The 6736-nt window shown below is 37.4% G+C and overlaps 1 protein-coding gene across 1 annotated transcript in view; it reads right to left on the reverse strand.

The window, feature by feature from the left end:
* The window catches only part of LOC126987935 (AN1-type zinc finger protein 4-like), a 40544-nt gene extending 33808 nt beyond the window's left edge, over nucleotides 1-6736 (reverse strand). The window contains exon 1 of the mRNA XM_050845576.1: nucleotides 6591-6736. The gene's annotated coding sequence lies outside the window, so the exon portion shown is untranslated. The remainder of the gene's footprint in view (nucleotides 1-6590) is intronic.

The raw sequence follows: 6736 nt of genomic DNA on the forward strand, positions 1-6736 counted from the left end.
CCCACTGGTGTTTACTCTTCCACCCAACCTTCCATTACCCTGTTATACGTTCCCGCGAGAAGAGTTGTCGAAAACGTTCCTTGAGAGTGGCTGGAACGTTTGACAAGATAAATTCCCTATCATCAAATCTTAGAGCTAAAGGATAGAAGAGGAAGGGGCAGGGAAGGGATGAGAAGGGAAGGGATGGGATGGGAAAGAAAGGGAAGGGAAGTGAGGAGAAAGGGAGGGAAAGGAAAGGGAAGGGAAAAGTAGGGAAGAGAAGGGAAGGGAAAGAAAGGGAAGGGAATGAAAGGAAAGGAAAGGGAAGGGAAAGGGGAAGGAAAGGAAAGGAAAGGAAAGGAAAGAAAAAGTAAGGAAAGGAAAGGAAAGGAAAAGAGAGGAAGGGGATTGAAAGGAAAGAAAATTAAAAGAAAGGAAATGAATCAGAAGGAAAAGTAAGAAGAAAGAAAGGGAAACAAACGGAAAGAAAGGAAAGGAAATGCAAGGATAAAACACGTAGCCAGCATTAGTTTAGGGAGAGGTGAAGGAAGAGGACAGAAGAAAAGAAGCGAATGAGAGGAATTAGAGACGAGGATGAGATGAAAATGATTAGAAAGATGAGACAAAGAAGATGATAAAGAAGATGATGGGGGAAGGGGGCGGTAAAGAATGCTCGTGAAATTCCAAGAGCAAAATCTTGGTATATATTGCGAGGATGAAGTTGAAGTTATTACCTGGAAAATTTCGGGGTTAAGGTTCTGAGAAAGGTTGATCGGGTATATAAATCATGCAGTAATAAATGTCACAGCTTGATTCAATACTCTCAAAGGCGTCTTACTGAATTATGCATTATAGTTAGGGTGTCTTGGGGCAGAGAATGACATGAAGGACTAAGGAGCATTTTATAATTTTAACATCTTTGGAAACAGCTCAAGGGCATAACACAAAACAGAAACCAGAAAATTACAGCACAGAAAGCAACTCAAGGGCAACAAAAAAGAAGATGTAAAAGGAAAAAGCCAGCTAACTGTTGCTCTCATATAGCGATTAGTATTGAGTGGCCAAAAGAGAGGTCTGTTTCGTTTGTGGTTGTGTTCGTGTTAGTATTGGTAGGAAGAAAAGTACTCATTGCAGACAGCGCTGGTAGGAATAAGAAGAGTTAGTTGTGATAAACATGGATAAAAGAGGAAAGAAAAAAAGGGTTACTGTTGAAAAAAAAAAAAAACAGAAAGCTCGTCCAATCAAGGGTGTCCAAGTAAAATATCCTGAGCCTCTAATGTTATCTTTCAATGAGGAAATCTTAAGAGGGAAAGAAGCAGTGATGCCATTTTAGATGATTTTCCGGTAGATCTGGTGGAATTGCATGTTAATCTAGCGGGAAAAAACTTAGAATTGACAAGAGTAACTGGCGGATTTTCAAGAGTCCAATCTGAAGGAAAATTTTTATAGCTTCACCTATCATCTGGGGGATTTTTTAGGCCATCGTTGCGGATTTATAAGTTTTGAGTTGGCAACACTGGAAAGAAGTGTTTGCTTAGTTTAGTTGGCCAGTCGACAAATATGGTAAGCGTTTTCGTTGTGTAGCTCCCAAACGACTGTAAAACCGGCCCTACATTCTTAAAGACCGCGGAGCATTATCAAAGTTCCCCAACATAGATATCCTGTACCGATCTAGACTTGCCTAAAATGTGGGTGGAGTCGTACGGAAATAGAAAGGAACGTACAGACCAATCAAGAACAAAGTAAACGAACGGCATAACAATATAAAAGGCTTGTAGATGTTATTGAATACTTAAGAACTAAAGACATGTTAGACTGATCAGCGTAAGCCATCTAGAGCAGGCCAGACTGTCCCAAAACGATGAAAAATGCAACGTACAAGAAAAATAGAGCTACATAACAATATTTAAGGCTTATGGGTGTTAATGAATTCCTAAGAACTGCAGAACATACTGATATTAATCGACATAGATAACTAGAGCCAGACAGACCCCCAAAATGTTAAAGAAAAGAAGGTTCAAAATAAATAAAACGACATAACAGTAAGGATTCAAAGTGTATTTATGTTATGTTATTCACGTTATGAGACTGATGAACTATAGAGTAGTTAGCCCGTCCGCTGCGATTGGCACGTATTTCGCCTTCACTGGTAGCCTGGTAACATACAGTCCCAGGTCTTTCTCTGCCTCTGTGGTGGATAGTGGAGTGTTTCCCATGTGGTATTGGTGTGCTGGATACTCCCTCCCAAGGTGCAGGAGTCTACATTTTTCTTCATTGAATTGTAGCAGCCACTTTTTGTTCCATTCGTATAGCTAGTGAGGTCTGACTGTAGGAAATCCGTAGTCAGTGGGTTAAAAGATGTCTAGCTAAGGTGCAGGTCTCAAGGGTGTGTTTCAGAGATATATAAAAGTAAAAGAATGAGATAAACTCCCAAACAAAATTCATAAAGTTTGGCATCAGGCTTCGATCTCCGAGGAAGGTCCACGCGGAAGCCATTCGCTGTGTTACTTATCACGTCAAATTCCTAGGTAAGGTTTTTCGTCATAGAAGATTCATAACGCACATTCCTGATCTGCATAACTTCTACCGCGGCCGTGGAGTCTAATCCCTAAAATGTATGCGTTCCTGATATCACGTGAGGGGAGTCGTCGAGTAGATGAAGAACAAAAAATATATAATCCTTTACGTTATGTGGAGGGATTTAGAACACTATTTGGTGGGAGGGTTGTTGTTGTTGTTGTTGTTGTTTTACTTGATTACGTTAGCTGACTTTATCTGGTTGGACGAGTTTATTTTTTCCATTTATTTATTTTTATTTATTTATTTATTTATTTATTGGTGTTTATGATTTGTTGAGTTATTGCGGGTTTGATAGACCTAATTTATTTTGTTCAATCGTCTATTTTTATTCATATATTTATTGGTTTATTTCCATTTATATTTTTGGTCATGTATTTTATGTGGTCGCTAGGTCACTTTACTTGGTTGGGTTGAGACTTTTTAATAGGTGAGGTTAAGTTACTTTATTTAGATGGGTTAAGCTCCCTTGTTTGGTTAGGCCCTTTTATAAGTTAGGGTTTGGTTACTTTACTTCGTTAAATTGTTACTTTACTCGGAAGGGCAACATTAATCAGTCCCATAAGGTTGAGTCACTTTCAGGTAGGGTTAGATTCTTACTGTTAGTGGTGTTTAATTACTGATACATGACCTTAATCTCAACAATTACATAGCATATTTTTCGGGGTCAGTTCACCAGATACCCTCAAGTCAAATAGCCGAGTTAACCTTTAAAGAAAACAGGCCAAGGTGGACACACAGAGACAAGGTAAATTCCTGAGGGCAAATGCAAGAGACAAACAGGTGTCGTAAATCTTCAGATGATGACAATAGGCGGGAGGGAGAGCAGGTGTGAGTAAGCGGGTCAACGCACTGCTTTACACCTTGGGGCGCGGTGTTACCTATTGATTGTGACGCTCGTTAAGGGGACAGGTGTGTAGTATACGGGAGAGAGAGAGAGAGAGAGAGAGAGAGAGAGAGAGAGAGAGAGAGAGAGAGAGAGAGAGAGAGAGAGAGAGAGAGAGAGAGAGAGAGAGAGTCACTTATTCAGTTAGTACACAATTAAGTAACAATACATGTAATCACACGCATACCATACCCATGACGGACGCTGGGAACGAACAAAACAAACGATCGACAGAAAACGTGTAAGAGAGAAACACGAAAGGAAAAAGACGAATGAAGGGAAACCAATGAAGAAAACCGGTGAAGAAAAATAAAATCAGATGAAAATAAAATGATGGAAAGAAAATAAAACGAAAGAAAAAATGAAAGTCAGAAAGAAACAGACAGACAAAGAGCCATGCGTTCAAATGCGAATATAAAAATAAATAAAATAAATTATTCATTAGTATAATCATAAGATATTTGATGCTCCTTAATGATGAAATACGCCCTTAAATACAATCATGAGTACGTAATATACAAAGAACAATGTGAGGAAAGAATGCAAATGTGTTTTATTGATATAACAGTCAATACCAATACAGATAAATTCATCCATTCTCATATATAGAAAATGTATATGAAAATCAATCAGTCAATCCATCAATCAGTCAGTCAGTCAATCAGTAATTTATGAACACTAAAACATAGACATACAAAGACGGACATTACCTTTTCAAATTAATAAATCACAAATATAAAGAACGAAAGAAAGAGAGAAAAAATTAAAATATGAAAGAACGAAGGAAAGAAAGAAAGAAAGAAGGAAGGAAAGAAAGAGAAAGAATTAAAATATGAAAGAAAGAAGGAAAGAAAGAAGGAAAGAAAAAGAGAAAGAAAGAGAGAAATAATTAAAATATGAAAGAACGAAGGAAAGAAAGAAAGAAAGAGAGAAAGAAAGAAAGAAAGAAAGAGAAAATGGCCTCCATAAATTAATAAACATAAAAAGTAAGACAAGCAGACAGACATTCTTTCTTCCAAACACTAAATAAGTAACCAAAATAGAGAAAGAACGAAATAAAAGAGAGCAGAGAGAAAGCAGAAAGAGAAACACATCAAATAAATACTTAGATATATGAACAAATAAATGTAAATAAATATCAAGTATAATAAATTAATATAAAGAAAGAATGAGAAACTAAAGCAGAACAAAAATTAGAAAAATACACAAATGAATAAATAAACAAATAATAACTACCTACCAATGATTAATCAGACTCACATTCCCTTTTCAAAACACTAAGTAAAAAAAGAAAGATAAATACATACATAAACAGATCAGCAAATAATAAAAACGAGAATGAGGCTGAAATTCCTTCCTTCCCAACCCAAACAATGTGCACCCTTATAAATCTGTGAGCAGCGGCGAGCGTGCAGGCCACTGATTCATGGGAAATACAAAGGCGAAGTATTAATATATTCAAAGCAAATATTCAGTCCATAACCTATCCCTTGCCTCAACAAGCATTCGCAAAAAACTAACCTTCCCTTCCTTCTCACATCCATTTTCTCCTCCATTCTTTCCATCTTTTTTGTTCTTTTTTTTAAGGTTTATTGATATTTAAAACAAAGAAAGCCACAATCTTCCCCTTGCCTTCAACACGCATGCGCAGAAGAAAAAAGCATTCCTTTCTCTCCAACATCCATATCTCCTCCATTCTTTCCATCTTCTTTTTTTCTTTTCTTTCCTAAGGTTCATTAATATTTAAAACGATTAATGCCACAACCTTTCCCTTGCCTCCTACACGCATAGCTGAAGAAAAAGAAAGCATTCCCTTCTCTTTTATCATCCATTTCCTTCTTCATTCTTTCCCTCACTTTGTTTTCATTTTTCTTGAGAGTTATTAATATTCTAAACATTTCATTTCATAACCTTTTCATACTTCCTATACGCATGTGCAGAAAAACAACAACATTCCCTTCATTTCGCCCTTTGCTTCTCTCCTCCATTCTCTACCTTTCTTCTATTTTCCTAAGGTTATAAATATTCAAAACAATTAATTCCACACGCATGCGCAGAAAAACAAAATTCCTTTCCTTCTCATCACCTTCACGCTTCCCTCTTTGATTTTGTTTTTGTTTTCCTTAGGGTACATTAATATTCGAAATAACTCAGTCCCAAACCTTTATATAGCCTAGTTGACCCTTGTGCCTAAAACCAACATTCCTTTTTCATATCCATTTTCTTATCTCTCCCATTCTCCCTCTTTCTTTGTGTGTTCTTAAGTTGACGGACACAAAGCTCAAATACGAAAAAGCTCACAGCCCGCTATTATTTGGAAAACATATCAATAACACAAAAATGAGACTGAGCTGAAAAATAATAGGCTAGTAATATCTACACTGCATGTCAATCTATCTGGTATGACTAAGTTATTTTACAGTTATTTTTGTTTATATTCTATGGGTGTTTGTTCTTGATATTACGAATCGTATTAGTTTTTTGAGGGTATTTTAATTTACAGTGTGGATTTTTTTTTCATAAGAGAGCCAGGTTGGTATATATTAAAGTTGCTTACTATATAGTCTCTCTCTCTCTCTCTCTCTCTCTCTCTCTCTCTCTCTCTCTCTCTCTCTCTCTCTCTCTCCGGGCGCCAGCACACCTCTTTAATGAATCAGTCCACCTGTGCCGAGGAATGTTAATTAATCCCACACCTGTAATCCCGCCTCGCCTCGCTCGTGTTACCTGTACATTCCTCGTGGTTAATCTATAGAACTCTCTCTCTCTCTCTCTCTGTAACACGTTTTACATACAATTTTCTAATTTTCAACGTAATATCTTCCATGTACTGCAAATCACTAAACTCGTAACTCATTTTCTGCATCATGTTAGGCTTCCAATATGATTAATCTTCTTATTTTCAATCGTATTATATATCGAACTTGTTATTTTAGTGTATCGTCTTAAACATTAACATCTAAATTACAAATGTATCTTCTGTGTTAACACCATACACATACATTCTTTATACAGCAAACTTCCCTTTACTCTCAAGAACACATTTCGCATCCATCACAACCTTACGTTAAATTGGACAGCGACATGCAACAAGAAATGAATCCCAGACACACACTCTCACACACACACATACACACTTGCACACACTAACCCTCGAGGCGTGCATGGCGAGGGGCGAGCGTTAGTATCCAGCGGGCCAGGTGTCGGCAGGTAACACAGGAGGAAGCAGGTAAGGAAGGACACGAAAGGTATGCAACGCGAGCCACACTACAGCCACCACACCTGCCCACACGCGCC

This window comes from Eriocheir sinensis, chromosome 67 (genome assembly GCF_024679095.1).
Source record: "Eriocheir sinensis breed Jianghai 21 chromosome 67, ASM2467909v1, whole genome shotgun sequence".
Classification (NCBI taxonomy): Eukaryota; Metazoa; Arthropoda; class Malacostraca; order Decapoda; family Varunidae; genus Eriocheir; species Eriocheir sinensis.